Source organism: Pinus tabuliformis, chromosome Q (genome assembly GCF_031772625.1).
Source record: "Pinus tabuliformis cultivar Carrire ecotype Pingquan chromosome Q, CPIR1, whole genome shotgun sequence".
In the NCBI taxonomy this organism is placed as follows: Eukaryota; Viridiplantae; Streptophyta; class Pinopsida; order Pinales; family Pinaceae; genus Pinus; species Pinus tabuliformis.
The window spans coordinates 516,752,192-516,773,547 of NC_142296.1; the positions used below are offsets into that span (position 1 = coordinate 516,752,192).

Below are 21,356 nucleotides of genomic sequence, written 5' to 3' on the forward strand. Positions count from 1 at the left end.
TTGTAGAAAATTTGTCAAATCTGTCTTCAAATCTGCCATGTCTGTCTTCAAATCTGTCCTCAAATCTATCTTCAGATCATCCATCTTAGCTTCCATGCCCTTTATCTTAGATTCCATGCCATTTATCTTAGATTCCACGCCATTTATCTTAGCATCTGTTAGCTTTTGTGAGCGTGACATTTGTTGCACTTGTTCTTGTAATTTTGATATATCATGTAGCATTTCTTCCTCTTCATGAGTCATGCTAGAGCTTTCAGGTTCCTTACTAGGTGTTTGCATTTTCTTTCCTCAGGGCATCAGTTACCGATAATAATGCTTTACTATGCCCTTTGAATTCCTTCAAACCAAGCTTATGCAAAAATTTAAAAAAAACTACACACCTTTTTTTTACTTTGTAGAAGCCTGATATTGAATCTGATGTATCTCTGTAATTTCGAATCATCCAGTTCTGAAACTGTTACCTGTAGTAGCCTTCTATGTCCTCTTTCCAATGCCACTAGTCTGATCCAAATTGGATTCTCCAAAAGAGAGTTATTCACAATATCCCGCAGTGACCTGATTATAGACTAGTTCAGTAGAGCGAACTTGTATGAAGTGCCACGTGTCACTGTTCCAACCTTTGACTCTGAAAAATATATACAAGAAAACTAAAGTCCGTCCTCTTTCTGTACCTTCTTACTAAATTTCAATCCGATGCTCAGAAAGAAAGTTATGATGATTTTCCCCAAGTCACCTGTTTTAAATGTAATTCAGGAGTCTGCAAAAAGACCAACTTCCTCAGATCATATCTCCGAAAATATCACGCAAAATGCTCTGAAATTTGGACCCAAGGTTCAGCGCAATGTCTTCTCAAATGGGTTTTTTTGGCGACTTCTGAAACGTCACAGAAAAAAAGTTATAGCGAAAATGCCACGATGACCTGTTTGGAGCAGCGAAACCCTAGAATCCAAAGCTCTGATACCAAATGTTATGAAACCAGCTCAAGAAAATATAGAAAAGAAAGATCAACGCCTTAGAATTCAGCCTCTTCGAGGGGGCAACCTCCTTTACGTTACATAAATGAACAATTCTTGGATGATACAAATGACAAAACCTCCTTTCTATATATAGGAGTCTAAGGAGTCACAATATAATCCAGCCGACCTAACAATAATAATATAAAGCCACAAAAATAACAATAGAGGGATTCTAAGGGGCACAGAAATAACAATATTGGGGTAATAGGGGCACAACAATATAAATAAGGGGTATAACTACAATAGTAATGGGGTAATCACTAGTATTATAGGGACCCAACAGAAGACATGGCTTGGAAGAACAATCTTTATAGATGAGATCATTCGAAAATCAAAGTATCAAGCATCGATAGGTCCCAGAACAACATCTAGGAAGGGTTCCATTATTGCCCCTTGAGTAGTAGGGTCATCCGCTACAACTCATGCTGAGATTAATCACAATAGTGTAGGATCTGAGCAAAGTTTTCAAGATACATTTGTTAGGTATCTCATTCCTTCAAGTAAAAGTGAGGGGAATTCTTGCAATTTAAGAGACAGGGAAGGTGAGACGAATGATCTATACACACGCATTTTTGAGTTAGAATTTCCTTCAACACGTATTGTAAGGAAATAACCTAAAGTTCCTAATCTGAATAATGCTATCAGACATACTCAAGGTCCAAAACCTAGCCAGCATATTACTTTCCATATACTACCTGCTAATCACGAAATTCCTGAACATTACTGGCAGGTTTTTAACCAATTGGAAAATAAAACACTAGGAACATAAACTTCAACCATAGAATATCCTATTGTCGAACGCGCAGGATAATGCACCAATGAAGGCTATCCCGTTAAAAATCTTCTAAATTTCCATGGAATGGATTTTGAGGATCCTGACGCATTTATGTTTGAGTTTTATGTTTTATGTTGAGGTTATGACTATACCACTGACCCTCAAAAATTGAAATTGTTTCCTTATACCTTAAAGGGAGCAGCCTTACGATGGTTCATGGGACTAGGAGGTGGTAGCATAACCTCATGGGATCAAATGAAAGAAGCCTTCCTTACTAAATATCAAGACTATTTTTGATCTAGGGATTTAAAAGAAGAAATATGGGAGGTCTCTCTAAATGAAATTCAACCCTATCATGTGCATGAATTGAGAAATATTTTTTTGGAAAGAAACTGAATGCATTATTAGGCCTCCTTAAACCTCTCCTCAATCTGGAAAAAATCTAATATAGAGGAACATAAGGCTAGATTGGGGACTTTGGTGATATCTATAGGCAACTAGACATTGACTTTCATCCCTTACATGTATTCATTTGATATGGTTCATACTTCATCTGGTAGCATAACAAGGGGTAGATGTGCACAAGGCAAAGTAGTAGCAAACTATTGGGGTTGTAGGGGATGTAGTCAGTGTCCCATGGGGCTACGCCCACCCACTTGTGCCTATATGGTTATGGAGGAAGCTTTCGAATGATTCTTCATTAACACCTCACTAGTTCTCCAATTGGAACTAAAGGAGGAAAAGGAGGAAATTCATCTGAGGCCCCAAAATCTATCAAATGTGGAGCTACTAGGATAACTAGGAGGGTATATTTTGGACAATAGTTACTCCCATACCTAACAAGCTAAGTATTTTCATGCCGTGGATGTTTAGTAGTAAATAAATATTGGTTTTTCACACATCTTGAAGGATATCAGGGAAGCTCAACAAAAGATGCAAGTCCAATTGAGGGAAATCTAGTGGCAAATTAACATATTGGACCAAAAGCTCAACATCCTAGCTAATCATCAAGCTAATATCATGTTTACTACAGTTCAAGTGGAAACTAGACCTCTAGAAACCATTTAGATGGATTTCCCTAGAAATTAACTCTTACATGACACACTTGTTTAATTTCTTGTTTTTATTTACCAGTACTAGTTAGGTGTCCAGTTATCACTTTTATGATATTGAATGATGATTTTGGTTCAGTCAAACTTCAAGGCACTCAACCCAATTTTGTATGATAATTATATTTGGGTCAAATAATACTAGTTTATTTTTCCATCAAAACACCTATAGTTATGTTAGTAATCTAGTTTCCCAAGTGGAAAGCTAGTAACAACAACATGATGATATGAATGTACTCTAAATTTATGAAGTAATACAAATCAGCCTTACAAAAAGACAAAAAAACAAAAATATTTAATTTATTTATGTGACTAGTTTTTTTCTTAAACGATTCAATTTTTTCATGCAATTATATTGCTCATTTGAGATTGTGTTTATTTATTTATGTAGTTGACTATCCATTTATGTAATTATTTCCAATTTTTGTATCTCATCTTGGTTTGTATTCCTTTATGTCTTACAAATCAATAACACAGTGACTGCATTTTCTAATCCAAGTTGAAACAATTGACATATTGTTATTGGTTAGATGATGATCTATGTGGGTGGTTGAGAGAAAGAGTCTACACAAGCCACACATTCATTTTGGCAAGTCACGCTTCTTTTATTTCTAGCATTTGTGTTTCTTTCACATCATGTGTGTTTCTTTTCCAACATGTTTGTTTCTTTTCCATATTGTATGTTTCATTTCATCATGCATGTTTCTTATCATCATGAGTATTTAATTTCCTACAATTTCTTTTAATTTCCTACTATCATGTTTATATTCTTGCAAGCATGTTCACTTTCCTACAAGTGTGTTTTCTTGCCTACAAGTATGTTTAATTTAGTGCAAGTAGTTTTAATTACTCTACTTCTAAATTTGTATATCCTTGCAAACCTTGTGAATTTTCGATACTCCCTCTACAAAAGTAGCATTGATACTACAACCATAAAAAAAAAAAAAAAAAACAATGGAAATAGAGAGTGTAGCCTACATATATAGTGCACGGTACTTGCAAGATCCATATGTGTACTAAGTTTAGAATTAAATGCATATTCTTTGGTTATTTTTCTGAAGAAATTACAAAGGTTATTATAGAGCATTTCAAGGTCCAACCACATCATGTGGCCTAGGAATCAAAGATCCACATCTGACCAATATATAAATGTCGTATAAAATACCTTGACACATGATCACTGATGTCTCATAATGGTGGAAGCAAGTATTAGTCAAAAACTACTTCATATGCTCTCATCAAAGATGTGTAAACCATCTATTTATTGACACAAATGGCTCTTGAATCTGGAATATTGTTGAGGCCTTCCCAATTCATATCTAAGAAAATCTTTCATGAAATCTTGTGAATGGGTTGAAAGTGAGAATCTAGTTAGATATTATCATGGGGAATCCTCCTTTATCGAAAAAAAATCCACCCTCAATCCACTCAAATATCGGATTGATAATAAATGGAAGATACCATTAGTTGATATATCGACATTGGATCCTCATGGTGTATGAAGTGGCCAGAATCTAGTTGAAATACCAGTTAATGTACTCCTAGTAGTAACCACTCTAAAATCTTCATTGGTAGGTTATGCCCCAAAATATACAAATATTACCGAAATTGGATGATAGTGATTTCAAAATTACACAATAAAAATGGAACATAATTGGAAGTTGTTGCAAATGGGCACTCCACCAAAAGATATTGTTTGGAAAAAAATTATATTCAATAATTCCCTCCCATAGTCAACTTTCATTTTGGATGTTGGTTCAAGTTAAAATTTTAATAGTATAAAATATTCTAAAAAGTGGCATACAAAGGTCATTAGAAAAGTGCATTATGCCTTGAAGCTTCAAAATATACAAAACACATCTTTACAAATTGTAAGTGTTCTAAGAAATTTTGGAATTTCTCTTTTAAATATTTTTTTTTACAAAGTCACCCCTACAAGAAATTGTAGAGATACTCGTAAATAGGAATCATCATTATAGAGGTTCAAGTAAGATGAATTTCATGAAATTTTGGTTTGTAGTCCCCAAGTCCTCAATTCAAAGGTGATTTACATGAAACAAGGTTATATTCAACTAGCTTGTTCCTCTTCCTAGAAGGATAGTAAATAAATCTCTTCTCCTGTAATTGATCTTTTTCTCCCACAAACTTTCTCTGATTCATTATTATTCATTGGATTGTTTTGAGAAAGCATGGTGGTCACACTCATACAATCTCAATATCTCATCAAGTTTGGTTCCTCCTATTATGCCATCAAAATCCTAGTGTTATCTTCAATCAAAGAGGATTTATTTAAATGATAGATATCAAGATACTCTCATATTATCTTTCTTGACAGTGTCTTGAAATGAAATCTAGAGGAGGAAGTTGTGAGGGGGTGTTGTAGTTTTTCTTTCCAAAGGAAAAATTGGAGGAAAGATCACTTGGAATTTAGCGGTGAGGACAAATAATCTAGTCGAAACATATGCACTTTTAGAGGGTAGTATTTTAACCCACTCTCTCCATCCTTAACATCTCACCATCATATATGATTCACTTTTTATTCTTAGACACTTGTAGCTAGGAACTCGGGTCAACAATATAAGAATGAAATCAATTTTCATCAAAATTAGATCTCTAGTTGATTACATGTATTTCCAAATATAATTATTCCACATTCAAGGGAGCAATAACCAAATGCTTAATTCCCAAGAAAATATAGAAAATTATTTAAGTAAAAAGGGAAGTTTATATTTAATGAGAAACATGTCACACAACCTATCCTATAGAAATTTTATACATCCTTGTGTCTACTTAGTTGGAATCATCACGAGCAAGATAGAGTAGTTAAATTTTCATGAAGGCAACATATCATCCCACAAGTATACTCTCTTCTTCATCATTTATTATGTTTGTACCACCTTAAGAAATAATTGTTGTGGTATCATCAAACACAACATGGTTGGGACTAATTATACTCAATCCATGGATCATTTAATGGTCGAATCTCAGTTTGATGACCACCTCTTATGCAATCTAGCTATACAAGACAAGGACGAGTTGGCAACAAGTGATTCTATATGAAAATGGGAAATAAACCAATTTCAATTTATTCTCTTTATAGCACTCTCTATTGTATATAGGCTATGGATTTTAACAATTTTTAGGCTACATGAAATAGTGCATGGGGAATGTTTGAGTGCATTTCACGAAGATTTGGGAGGAATACTTAATCATCTATTGGAAATTGAATGCTCAATAGGTTTTGGCAATGAGGTTTGGTTAGCAATTCTCCTATATATGAAGTGTAGGGTTGGTGTTGGAAGTTGTGGCTTTAAAACTCATTAATTATAGTCTAGGTAACTCTTGGTGAATTGTTTTTGAGCCCATGGGTCTCAAAAATGGTAATCCTCTCTATTCTTCTTTGAATGAACAATTTTGTATTGAGAATACAGATGCCTCCCATCCTCCATATACTACTATGTATCCAACAATTATGTAATAGGTCCTTAGGATATGGAAGGCTTTGACACATTTTGTAATAGGAATCTTATTTTGAGCAATATTCTCTATGCTAGTTTTGTGTTTCAAAATGTAAATTTTGGAAATTCTAGGGACTTTAGAAGCTTGTGTTATGATAATCCAATATTAGAATAGATGTTTCTTTGGTTAACATCACATCTATGTACTTCTAGCTCTAGTGCAAAAAGCTTATACACCTCATCTACATGCTTTAGTCATTTCTCTTTAAGGAATAAATAAAATTTCCTATCTTTTGTAAAAAAAATAAAATAATAATAACTTTAATGTTATGATAATTCAATATAGATTTGATTCCTTTATGTTGATTGAAATGATTGTTGTTTAAGATAATGTATAAGGATATCCAAAATATTTTAGTATTTAGGCTTAATTTAAAGTAAGGTTAGGTGATATAATTACGAGGAGCCCAAGGTATTTTGGAATTTTAGGTTATCTCAGGGAAAAGGATGTGGAGGGGGATGATATAAGAAAAGGAGATGTGATAGGTTGTGGGTTGATCATTTTGTTGGGGCTAAGGAATTTTTTGACAAGAAATAGAAATTAAGAAACAATATTGGACATATTGATGATGGTTCTAAGCACTTTGGGAACAAAAGGGCTAGGAAGCTTGTGGAAGTTTCCTAGAACTAGGGAGCTAGAGGATATTCCCAATTGGCTAGGAGGTAAATCTAGATGGGAAGCCAGTAAAGAAAAATAGGATAGTTTCTAGAGTGGTACATTAATAATGTAGGTATTTCAATATTCTAGTTTAAATATATTACTTTCTAAACTAATATATAGTTATATAAGGACGCTTCAAATTAGTATTAAATTGGTTATAAAGGCTAACTATGTTGAAAAATGATATTTATGATGTTTTCTAATTTAAATCTATATATGCTAATATTGAAATTTGATCATGACAAGACAAACCAATAAGTTATTTTATTTATGAATATATATATATATATATATATATATATATATATATATATATATATATATATATATATATATATTTATATTTATATTTATATTTATTTTATATTTATATTTTGCAAGTGAATTTCTAAAACATGTGGTACTCTTGTTCCTAAATGCGTCAGTGCACGTGTGTTTTTGTATCACATTTATGGAAATCTTTTATATATTGTAAAAAAATGGTGCTATAGTATTATCGAGTGTAACGTTAATTTATGTGGTGCATTAATTTTTTATACACATTGCGGCAATATGTTAGTGAAGTGCATTGATATTTTTTATGGCATTTAAAATTGATTTTTTTTAATTGAATAATAAAAAAAAAAGTTCTATCTTGGTTTAGTGCATTCTTCTCAACTTCATTAGTGCTCTCAATTTATTTTGGAGCACCATTAGGTATTTTCATATGTTTTAAATAAAAAAAATGATATTATAGTATTTTATAATAATAATCACATCAATGCCATGATGTTGAACAATACCCATACCCCATGCAAGAATCCCCATCTCCATGTAGTTGTCACCTTAAAAAATTGTGAGGTATGGATAGATGGTCAGGTTAGTTCTAATTCATTAATTAGTCAATGGGACCAAGCTAATGTAGAAGCCTTAGTAGCCTACTATTGGGAGCATGCCTCTCGTGTAGTTAGAAAGGATTTTAATATGGCTGAGCAAGAATCAAGAAAATAGTGGATATTTACTCAAAGATCAAAACCATCATGAGAAAACTTCTACTAGAGCACAATGAAGTTTAGTAGGAAATATTGATTGGCATGGAATTTGGATGCCCTATAGAGACAACTTTCCAAGCTAATTGAAAAATTCTTAGTGCTCACCTAGAAAATGACTAACTTGTGGTTCCATAATAGCAATGAGAAGGAACATGATTTAGTACCACCTAGATGGACTCCCCAATGCTTAAACCATGTTTCAAGTTCTATGATTTTTAGTTTTTATGATTAAGTAAGCATGTTGGACTTGCTTCCAGTTTAAGTCTTGTTTTAATTACTAATTTTATGATAGGATCAAACTCAGTTAATTATATAAACACTATACTACATTTGGTCTCATAATTTTGACAAAAGGGATATGTCTATGATACTAGTCTAGTTTTACAAATGATAGAGTAGTAGCTATAGACTCATAATAGTTTGATACAATCCCTACCTAACTCACACCAAAAAATAATAACAGGCATCAATGTGTCGTATTATATATGCACCATTGTGTTCCTTTTTAAGGCGCACCTAGTTGTGCATATGATTAAGAAGTAGTAAAATGGAAGCTCTAAAAAAACCTTTTATCACTTACCTTTGGTAGCTACCTCTGGGTTAAATAGACAAAGGATATTTTTTTGGGGATACTCTACAAAAACATGTGCTACAAGGTGGCATGCTTGTAGTGAAAGGAATTTGTAATAAAATGTGACTGAAGGATAGGTGAAGGTCATATTTTCTTGTTCATCAATGCTAACTTGAATTTCATTAAACCCACCAACACATTTAGGAATGAGAAGTACTACTCATAGGCCAGGACATCTAGTGCTTGATCAATAAAGTGTAAGGGGAAAACGTATCCCCATAACATGTCATAGAATCCTTGTAGCGAGTAAGTTGGCAAATACTCATCATGCCTCCAATCAACCATTATGTTAAAAGGAGGCACCATATCCTTATGGATTCCTTTATTTTCATCAAAACACGTATATTATGTTAGTGAAAGGCATCGATCTTTTTTCGATGCTCCCTTATTACATAGCAATAATCAATCATTATTTTAATAGAAGGCTCCACTCCCTTACAAACACCCCATTTCAATAACCACAAGGATCTTGGTTCCAGTGGAGTAAGCATATTTCCTTATGTTGATCTCATTAGCATATGAATAATCAACCATTATTAGTTCTTGCATTTTAATAATCATATGCATCATGGTATATTAGAGGTAGAGTATGCACACAGTCCCCACTAGTAGGAGGCGCCATTGTGGATGCCCTCTAATAGGGTTCCCCAATCACTTGTGGATTCCGCCATTTTCATAAAAATAGGGATTGTGATATATTGTAGAAAAAGACCTTAGTACTTTGTGGGTAATCTCTCTTTTACATAAGGTTCACAGTATATTGAAAATAGAACAAGCACATAGTCCCTTGTGGATGCTCCATAAAGATTGAGAACCAATTATCGTTCATTATGTTAATAAGAAATATCTCTCCTATATGACTGTTCTCATTAATATAAAATTATTGTGTGGAGAGGTGCTCTCCATCCGTAGAGATGTAAAAGTAAAAATAAAATAAAATAATTAATAGTTATATAAAAATAAAATAAATAAACATAAAATTAATTATAATTATAATCAATATAAAATTATTGCATCTAGAGGTGCTTTCCGTCCCAACTTAGTATGGTGGAGATATAAAAGTAAATATAAAATAAACATAAACATAAACATAAAAATTATAATTATAATTAGTAATTAAACTAGGCTAGATCTATCTTGATTCTGGATTTACCGAAAAGTGAGTATGGGTCAAACCTGCAAACCTATTTTAAGATGAAAAAAGATTGGATCCCTCTTAACCGTTGATAGATCCATAACGGTTATATATATTGACTGGATTAGTTATATATTAAGATTTATATAATATTGTTAACGATTTTCTTCAATTAATTAAAAATAATATGAAAATATCTTCTTAAAATAATTTGCAATATTCTTAACAAATGGTTTAAAAATAATAATTATTATTATTATTATTTTCCAATTTTAAGGTCATGACCAAGCCAGACACCAAATTGGTGTATGAGACCCCCTTTGTTTGTGGGACAAGGGACCCACCTCCCCATACATACTCTACCCGTTGTTTTGAACGTGTGGCCTCTTAGGAAGAAACACATGTTGTTACCCATTAGACCCACTCAAAATGCAAACAGTCACTAATAAAGGAAAATTTCAAAATATTATGAATACATACTCTGCCCCGCTCTAGTTTTGAAGTATACAATTACCTATTAGACCCACCCAAAAAGAAAATTTCAAAATATTAAATTATTACCCATTAGACCCACCTAAATTAAAATATTATTTGCAAGGAACAAGGAAATATATATAAATATCATGAACCTGCAAAAGCTCCCAAAAATGCTCATAGCTGAAAGGCCGACTCAAAGGGGCACTCCTCGGGCTACGTGACCGTTATACATTCATATGAGCGGCCCACAAAACCTACCCTTAGGATGATATAAATGCAAAGTTGCCAGCAGTCGTTCATCACAAACGGATTCTCCATCTTCAGTCTGCTGCAGCGCACAGTGTGTTGTCAAACTTCTGATCACCGAGTATTCGCTCCTCAAGAAAAGAGTTGGCTTTGCTTTCAAAATGACAACGAGCAGTGGCAGTATCATGTACGCGGAGGAAGGATGGGCTATTGTGAAGAGGGCCAAGAACAATAGGGTTGATCTGGAAGAAGGTTGGTCTATTGTTTATAAAGCTATTCTACAGCTAAGAACCCGGTTGGAAAAAGCAGATCTCAACTGCCAGGTGACTGTGGACGAGACACTATTGTCTACAATATGTGCAGTGACCACGTTAACAAGGAAGCATCAAACTCTCGACGACTCTATGATAGATACAAGGATTCGATTAAAGAGTACATCACCTCAATTGTTTTACCGGCTTTGAGGGAACAGATAGATGATCAATTGTTGCTGAAACAACTTATCAAACGCTGGAAAATTTTCCAGGCGATGCTCCGTTCGATGGTCGTTTTCTTCGAATATTTAGATCGCTACTTCACCGCTATGCATCGTTTTCCTTCAGTCAGAGAAGTTGGAATCATGTACTTCCGAGACCTGGTTTTCCGGGAAATGAATGTGAAGAATGCATTGTTTGGTCTTATTGATGAAGAGCGTGAAGGAGAGCCAGTTAGAAATGAGACTCTTTTGAAGGATGTTGTGGGCATTTTTGTGGAGATTGACATGGATTTCTATACAAACGATTTTGAAGTGGCCCTGTTGGAACATACTGGAGATTTCTATTCTCGGAAGGCTGCTTCATGGATTTTAGAAAATTCCTATGCTGAATATATGTCAAGGGTGGATGAATCTCTCATAAGCGAGAAGAAAATAGTTGCCAGATATTTGCATGGGAGCAGCGAGCAAAAGGTATTAAACAAAGTGAAAAATGTACTGTTTTCCAATTACATGACATATCTTCTTGAGGATGCACATTCAGGATGCCTCGCCTTGCTCAGGGAACATAGATATGACGATATTTTTATGATGGGGAGTTTATTTGATACAGTACCCAATGGCTGGGAATCAATTGCAAATATTTTTAAGCAGCATGTTACTAGTGAAGTAACACCACCTGTCAAACAAGCTGAAGATGCTGTGCTAAAGCAGAATGCAGGGAGAATGGATAAAAGTTTAATATTGTTGCAGGAAGTGTCTGCATTTGTGAAGAAGGTCATAGAATTACGTGACCATTATATGAAATATGCTGAACAGAACGTTGCTTTTTCTACGGCTTTGAAAGAGGTATTTGAGGTGTTCTGTAATAAAGGAATTGCAGGAAGTACCAGTGCAGAATGGCTGGCTACACTATGTGATACTGTACTTAAAGAGAATAGCAGTCATGAAAAGTTGAGCGGGGACGATATAATTGAAAATGTGGTGGAATTTGTACAGTATATCTGGGATAAAGATATGTTTCTTGAGTCCTACAGGCAAAAATTAACTCGCAGAATTCTGTTCGGCAAAACTGCAAATGTTGGTCATGAACAGAGCATATTGTCAAAGCTGAAACAGAAATGTGGAGGTCAATTAACGTCACAGATTGCTAGCATGCTTACGGATTGGACAAGATCGCAAAAGGTGCAAAGCAAATTCGAAAATATGTTAAAAATAATAGAAATATACATCTTGGAATAGAGTTTACAGCTGCAGTGCTGACAACTAACTTTTGGCCAACATACAAGTGCCCTCACATTAACTTACCTGCAGAGATGGTTAGATGTGTTGAGGCATTTACAGACTATTATTCTGCAGAGGCCCAACATCAAAAACTTAAATGGATATATTCCATGGGATCATGTACCATAATTGGTAAGTTTGATATAAGATCAATAAAACTGATAGCAACAACTTGCCAAACAGCAATACTATTGTTGTTCAATGCCTCTGAAAAGTTGAGTTATTCCAACATCAAACAGCAGCTGAATTTGGCAGAGGATGAAATTGATGGACTCCTACATTCCCTGGCATGTGACAAGTATAAAATTCTTCTCAAGACTCCAGATACAACCACGGTAACGGTATCTGATGATTGTGAAATCAATCATTCTTTTACGGATAAAAGAGGGAAGATAAAACTTCCAATGCCACTACTGACCGAGAAGAAAAAGGTATCTGAGGATATTCATAAGGACAGACGTTTTCTTATTGATGCATCGATAGTACGGATTATGAAGGCAACAAAGATTTTACATCTCAAAGTACTTGTGAGTGAATGTGCTCAGGAACTGGAAGGGCTATTCAAGATAGATTTCATGGATATTGAAAGGCGGATTGAAGATTTGATTAAAAGGGAGTTTTTGGAAAGAGACAGAAAAGATCTTGATTTGTTAAAATATATCCCTTGAAGGTAAATTTATTTTTTACCATATTTTTTTATTCTGAATTTAATTATGAATTTATTATTTTATAGTATTGGATGAGGGGGTTTAATATTTGTCAAATAGAACATTGTAGGATGTTTTCACACACTAAAGGGTTTTTCTCATTAAATAAAGGAAGGATAATTTCTATTATATAATTCTATCTTTTATTATTCATCTTCATCATTAAGGAAGATAATAAGGGGTATCAAAGTTATTTCTTATTTTTTAGTTCCATACGGAGATTTTATTTTGTTTTATTGTGTTTTTTCATATTTTGGTTCAAAAATCAAATTCCTTCTTTATATAATCTTATAAGTTTGTTTTAAGGAAAGATACATGAAAAACCTTATAGTGTAAATGGAAAGATGCATGAAAAAACTTATAGTGTGAGTAGAAGGCCAACTTAGCTCATACACCACTTGTTCAATCCTACAAGTAATCTATTACTTGTAGGTGTTGGGTATTTTTAATGGGGAAAATACCAAAACCAAGATTCAAACTAAACACAGAGGCAATGCTCTGTTTTACCTCCACAGGATTTTTATACACAGACAGCTTAAAAAAAATTTCACTGAGTAACAGAGGATTTCACCACCATAAAAGATTTCTATTCATTAAAACAAAAAGAAACTAATACATCCTCTTTTTCTGAGAGGGATTTACCACTGTAAAATCATTTTCATATTCACTGCTGTGAAAAACAACTTACTGCTGTAACAAAAGTTTACATGAGCTTACTGCTGTAAAACAAAATTTACATTCACTGGTGTGTAAAACAACTTACGCTCCACCATTTTCTTTATGCACTTGCAAAACCATACATGGTTTTCCTTCACCTCTGTTTTTCAATGCCCACACAAAAACATTACAACATATTTGTGCACTGCTGTGCATACACCCTCTGGTTCTTCTTACTGCCGTAAAAACCAGTTTTCTCTTTACTCCCGTGTGCAATACATACCAAAAAAAATTCACGCCCTGTTCTTGTTTTTCTACACACTGCAGTGTGTTTCCCCTTTCAAAAAAAATTACAATGAGCAAGACCCAAGCATATATGTTTTTGCTCGCCATATAAAACATAATACAAAAAAAATATTACCGTGGCCTTTCTTTTTTTTACACTACATATGGTCAACGCTCGATTTAAAATATAACACACATAAAATTTATGCCCATACCTCCCGCATAAAAGAAACATTAAAACTTCACCTACGCATATGACAGTTCATTAATTAAAACGTATGGTCAACCATGCTTTTAATTTACTCCACGCAAAATATGATTTGACCTTGGTTTGTATGCAGCTTCAATGGATCAACGGACGAAAATACGGGAGCAGATCCTACGGACGAGAAGGATATCGGAAGCCCTCACATGAGTGAACGATATCTCCCGATGGGTCAAAGTTGAGTACGTCAGGTGAGACCCACGTGCCTTCACCAAAACGCATCGGAGCACAACCATACGGAAACCACTTTTCATGGATGGTGGTGCGATATGATCCTGGGCAGTTTTGTGGTTTTGTTTGGTGGTTTTAGGCTGCATACATAGCGCGTTGAAATTATATTTTCAACACTCCCCTTTAATTTCAACTGCTGGGCATTCGGTCATACCCAAACACTTCCTCAAAAATTCAAAGCTTTTCTGATCCAGTGGCTTTGTCAGGATGTCCGCAACCTGATCTTGAGTCCTGCAATGTTCCAAGACAATTTCTCCATTGTTCACCAATTCTCTGATGTAGTGAAACCTTGTATCAATGTGTTTCGTTCTCTTATGAAACACTGAATTCTTTGACAACGCAATAGCTGAGCTATTGTCACAAAATATCACTGTCGCTTTTGCCTGCTCTTGGCCTAAGCTTCTCAACATTCTTCTCATCCACACTGCTTGACATGCTGCTGCTGTAGCTGCCACATATTCAGCCTCTGCTGTAGACAATGCTACAATGGACTGCTTCTTAGAAGCCCATGAAATGGCTCCTGAACCCATATGAAAAACATAACCGGAAGTGCTCTTCCGATCATCTACACTTCCAGCCCAATCGCTATCAGTGTAACCAACCAAATCTGAATGTTCTGAGGTATTATATAAAATTCCAGACATTTTGGTACCTTTGACATACCTCAAAATTCTCTTTGCTGCCTGCCAATGTGCCTCCTTTGGCCTCTCCATGAATCTGGAAATCAAACTAACAGCATACATTAGATCAGGCCTAGTTGCTGTTAAATACATAAGGCTGCCTACAATACTTTTGTATAGGCTAGGATCAAAATCCTTGCTGCTGTCCTCTCTGCTGAGTTTTAATCCCATTACTGTGGGAGTGATGGCTGCCTTGCATTCTTCCATGTTAAATCTGCCCAAAACTTGATTTACATATCTTGCTTGAGATATAAAAATTCCTTTTTCATTTTGATCTACTTCTATGCCTAAGAAGTATCTCAAGAAACCCATATCAGTCATTTCAAATTCATCCTTCATGACTGATTTAAAATTCTTAATGAGCTGATCATCATTACCTGTGAAAATCACATCATCAACATATAAGACCACAATCAAAATTTTACCATCCTTTTCCTTGATGTAGACTGTGGGTTCTCCTTCACATTTTTCAAATTCATTCTCCAATAGATATGAATCTATCCTGCTGTACCATGCTCTTGGCGCTTGCTTCAGCCCATAAAGAGCTTTCTTCAATTTGCACACTTTGTGCTCTTCACCTTTCTTCTCATATCCGAGAGGCTGTTCCACATAGACCTCTTCCATTAACACTCCATTTAGGAATGCTGATTTCACATCCATTTGGTAGACTTTCCATTTGTTTTGAGCTGCTATGGACAGCACTGCTCTCACGGTTTCCATTCTTGCAACCGGGGCGAAAGTCTCCTCATAATCTCTCCCATACTGCTGCTTGTAGCCTTTGACAACCAGCCTTGCCTTGTGCCTTTCAATCTTACCTTCAGCATTGCTCTTGGTCTTATAAACCCATTTCACACCAATGACTTCTTTGCCTTTTGGTAACTCTACCAAATCCCATGTTTTGTTTCTCTCTATGGCATTAATCTCCTCATCCATAGCTTCTATCCATTTCCTATCTTTAATTGCTTCCTCGAAATGAATAGGATCATCAACATGACAATATAATGCAAACAAGGAATTCATTCCTTCATCATAAATGTCACTTAGATTTCTAAACTTCTTACCTCGTTCACTTGGTGTGCAAGTGCTTGAAGATGCACTTGAATTTCCTCCTTGTGGTGTACTTGGAGAAGCACTCTCATTGATCCTCAATGGTGTACCTTGCTGTCCTTGTGTTGTCCTCAATGGTGTCCCTTGCTGTCCTTGTGTTGGCGCTGCTGTTTGGGGATTCATTTCAGCCACTTCCTCTTCATCTTCATCATGAGACAAACAACTCTTGACATTCACTGTTTTCTCTATGCTTCCATCCCAAGCTTCCTCTTCAATGAATTGAACATCCCTGCTGACAAAGAACTTCTTGGTAGATGGAATGTACAGCCTGTAGGCTTTGGATTCATCACTGTATCCAATGAAGATGCATTTCTCCCCTTTGCTGTCCAACTTCCTCCTTAGCTGATCTGGTATGTGTGCATAGGCCACACACCCAAAAACTCTCATGTGGGTGACTCCTTGCTTTCTCCCACTCCATGCCTCTTCTGGCACCTTGTTCATCACTGCTTTTGTAGGACACCTGTTCAATATATAAACTGCACAATGTACAGCTTCAGCCCAATACTCATTTGGCAAATGCTTTGCCTTTAGCATGCTCCTCGCCATATCCATGATGGTTCTGTTTTTCCTTTCAGCAACTCCATTTTGCTGCGGAGTGTACCTTGCTGTAAACTGTTTATGTATTCCATTTTCTCTACAAAACTTTAGGAATTCATTGGAGATATACTCACCTCCTCTATCAGTTCTCAATACTTTTATGTGCAGCCCGCTTTGGTTCTCCACAAGTGCTTTGAAATTTTGGAATTTCACAAACACTTCACTTTTGTTCTTGAGGAAATATATCCATGTCTTTCTTGTAAAATCATCAATGAATGTCAAGAAATATAGGCTGCCAGCTAATGATGGAGCTTGCATTGGTCCACACAAATCTGAGTGGATGATCTCTAAGGGTGCCTTTGCCCTTATGCTCTTACCTGATGGAAAACTTTCTCTATGTTGTTTTCCCAAAATGCAGCCTTCACATAGGCTGTCCGGTTTCTCTATCAATGGTAATCCCTTTACCATTCCTTTCCTACTCAACAAATTTAGACCTCCAAAATTGAGATGACCAAATCTCAAGTGCCACAACCAATTCTCATCCTTTGGCACGCTTTGGAAAGCCTCTTGGGTAACTGCTGCAATTTCATTTTTGTTTTTCAAATCTGCCCTGATCCTCAAGGGGAACATCCTGTTCCTTGTCATCTTCACTTCAGCAATGCATCTTTTGCTGGGTGGTATATCCATGATGGTGCATACATCATTTTTAAAGAAAACATTGTACCCCTTATGGACAAGCTGTCCAACACTCAAGAGGTTACATCTCATTCCGGGGACATAGTATACATCTGCTATGGTTTTCTTTTCTCCTTGCTTTGAAAGTATTTTTATTTCTCCTTTTCCCATAACAGACACTTTACTATTAGTTCCTAGTGTGACTTCTGATTTCACATTTTTATCTAGGGCAGAAAAGAAGGCTATGTTTCCGGTCATATGGTTGCTGCAACCTGAGTCTAAAAACCATATGTCCTCACTATGTGTTTCAGCCATGTTACAAGCTAACAGGACATTGTCTTGACTGCTGTTTTCTCTTGTAACATTGGCATTTTGTCTGCTGTTCTTATCATGTTGTTTCTTTCTACAATCACTAGCATAATGTCCATACTTTTTGCAATAATAGCATTGAACATTAGATTTATCATACCTTTGTCCTTGAGCCTGATGTTGTCCTCCTTGTTGGCTGCTGCCTTGACCTTGGTTCTGATTTGGATTGCTGCCTCTTCCTTGTGCATTTGATGAGCTGTTCCTTCCTCCTCTGTTCTGGCTTCTGCCTCTTCCTCTTCTGTTTCCTCTTCCTTGACCTCTTCCTCTTCCAAAGGACATCTGGGTCTTGAAGGCTTGCTCTAGAGATGAGTTTTCATTCCTACTCAACCTCTGCTCATGTGTTATCAGTGATGCATGTAGCTCATCAACTGAATATTTTGAGAGATCCTTTGTCTCTTCAATGGTTGTGACTATGGCATCGAACCTTGAGGGTAAGACTCTCAATATTTTCTCCACTATTCTTCTATCTTCAATTGTTTCTCCATGAGTTCTCATTTGTGTGACTACTCCAATCATATGAGTGAAGAATGAGTCAATGTTATCTGACTCCTTCATGTTCAAGTTTTCAAAATCCTTTCTCAGCATTTGCAATTTTGCTGTCTTCACTCTCTCCATGCCTTGATAGGCTGTCTTGAGAGTTTGCCATGCTTCATGTGATGTTGTAGCTGCTGCTATCCTTGGGAATATACTCTGGTCCACTCCTTGATACAACAAGACAATGGCCTTTGCATCCTTCTTCCTATTGAGCTTCAACTGATCCTTCTCTCCCTGAGTTAATGCATTGAACTCAGTTTCATCTGCTGGTTCCTCAAACCCATATTCTACTAGTTCCCATATATCTTGAGCGATGAACAAAGCTCTCATGGTTATAGACCAGTAGTCATAGTTCTTCCCATTAAAGTGTGGGAGCTGGGTGTTGAACATACCCATGCTTGTGCTTGCCATTCCTTGCATCTTGAACTATGGTTTTAAATCCTTGACTGTGATTTTTTTTAAAACTGACTGTCTTCAGCAATAACAAGAGAAATGCTTTTGGGGAATACCTGAATCCTTCGCTGTCTGAGTCTTCTGTCTGCCTGAGAAGTTTTGACTGCTGCAACCACACCTTCCTTCAGCTTCTTTGAGTCTTCAAAGAGCCTGGACTAGCTCTGATACCACTGTTGGGTATTTTTAATGGGGAAAATACCAAAACCAAGATTCAAACTAAACACAGAGGCAATGCTCTGTTTTACCTCCACAGGATTTTTATACACAGACAGCTTAAAAAAAATTTCACTGAGTAACAGAGGATTTCACCACCATAAAAGATTTCTATTCATTAAAACAAAAAGAAACTAATACATCCTCTTTTTCTGAGAGGGATTTACCACTGTAAAATCATTTTCATATTCACTGCTGTGAAAAACAACTTACTGTTGTAACAAAAGTTTACATGAGCTTACTGCTGTAAAACAAAATTTACATTCACTGGTGTGTAAAACAACTTACGCTCCACCATTTTCTTTATGCACTTGCAAAACCATACATGGTTTTCCTTCACCTCTGTTTTTCAATGCCCACACAAAAACATTACAACATATTTGTGCACTGCTGTGCATACACCCTCTGGTTCTTCTTACTGCCGTAAAAACCAGTTTTCTCTTTACTCCCGTGTGCAATACATGCCAAAAAAAAAAATCACGCCCTGTTCTTGTTTTTCTACACACTGCAGTGTGTTTCCCCTTTCAAAAAAAATTACAATGAGCAAGACGCAAGCATATATGTTTTTTGCTTGCCATATAAAACATGATACAAAAAAATATTACCGTGGCCTTTCTTTTTTTTACACTACATATGGTCAACGCTCGATTTAAAATATAACACACATAAAATTTATGCCCATACCTCCCGCATAAAAGAAACATTAAAACTTCACCTACGCATATGACAGTTCATTAATTAAAACGTATGGTCAACCATGCTTTTAATTTACTCCACGCAAAATATGATTTGACCTTGGTTTGTATGCAGCTTCAATGGATCAACGGACGAAAATACGGGAGCAGATCCTACGGACGAGAAGGATATCGGAAGCCCTCACATGAGTGAATGATATCTCCCGATGGGTCAAAGTTGAGTACGTCAGGTGAGACCCACGTGCCTTCACCAAAACGCATCGGAGCACAACCATACGGAAACCACTTTTCATGGATGGTGGTGCGATATGATCCTGGGCAGTTTTGTGGTTTTGTTTGGTGGTTTTAGGTTGCATACATAGCGCGTTGAAATTATATTTTCAACAGTAGGGCCTATAAAATTTTAGAGCTAATTTATTATTCTTCTTCTGCTTGAGTATAGATTGCCCATAACTTTAGTCTCAAAATACCCAATCACCCTCTTCAAATTTTCTTTCACTTTAATGTTGATGTACTTAGTGCTTTGCCCTATTTTGCACCATTTGAATGTTTTCCTTAAGAACTTTTAAAGTTTTGTTAGTCTTATTCATATGACACTTTATTGCTATTACTTTTGCCTTATAAAAATATGATATACTAGGACCCAAATATCCATAAAGAGCCTCAAAATGTGGTTGTTTTACTAAATAGTTGATAGGTAGTATTATACCACTATTTTCCCAGACAATGTCACTTTATTCATTAAGACTTATTATATGAAGAATAACATTGTGGATAAACCTTTAAACGTCTATTTACTATTTATTTTTCATCATCTCTTTGTGGATGATATGTTGAACTCATTGCTAGAGTTATTCCACTCATTTTCCATAAATATTTCCAAAAATTACTTATGAATTTTGGATCTCTATCACTTACTATTACCATAGGAATATCATGGAATCTATGAATTTCCTTCACGAAGACTTCTATTATTTGGCTTGTTATGTATATACTTTAATCTCCACAAAAAATGTGCATATTTCGTGAATCTATTGATCATCAAAAAAATGGAATTAGGAGGAGTCATTCCACGTATTAATTCAATTTGATGCTCATGATCTCTAGATGGAGGAAGACTGTTAGGAAATGCTTGGAAGACCCTACATTTCTTTTCCAAGTTTCCTTTTAATTCCTCAAGAATATTTTCATCTTTCTTTGTAACTTCCATAGAATACAGTTTTAGCACAATTCCATTTATACCCTTTTTTAAGGGCTTTTCCATTTTATAAGAGATGACAGCTTGAAAAGATCCCAGCTCATATTGAACTTCTTCCAATTCAAATATCATGAATAATTCATTGTAATCTTTAAAAATCACACCTAATGTTCTCAACCTTTTAATCCCTACAACAACATTCACACCTCTAATTGGAATGGCATACATTGAGCTTTCCAATTTATGTTCTCCCATACCCATTTTAATGTTGTGAAATTTTCCCACACGATCAATACCCCATTGATGACTAAAACTTGATAATTTGTCACTAGATATAAAAAACAATTGAGGCATTGTCAATATTTTATCAATGACTTTTCAGTCAATAAGCACTA

At 35.4% G+C, this 21,356-nt stretch overlaps 2 pseudogenes; both read left to right on the forward strand.

Moving 5' to 3' along the window:
• The first annotated feature begins 10,954 nt into the window (after positions 1–10,954).
• On the forward strand, positions 10,955–12,313 carry LOC149220436 (cullin-1 pseudogene; annotated as a pseudogene).
• A 74-nt stretch (positions 12,314–12,387) lies between these two features.
• On the forward strand, positions 12,388–13,023 carry LOC149220437 (cullin-1 pseudogene; annotated as a pseudogene).
• The last annotated feature ends 8,333 nt before the right edge of the window (positions 13,024–21,356 follow it).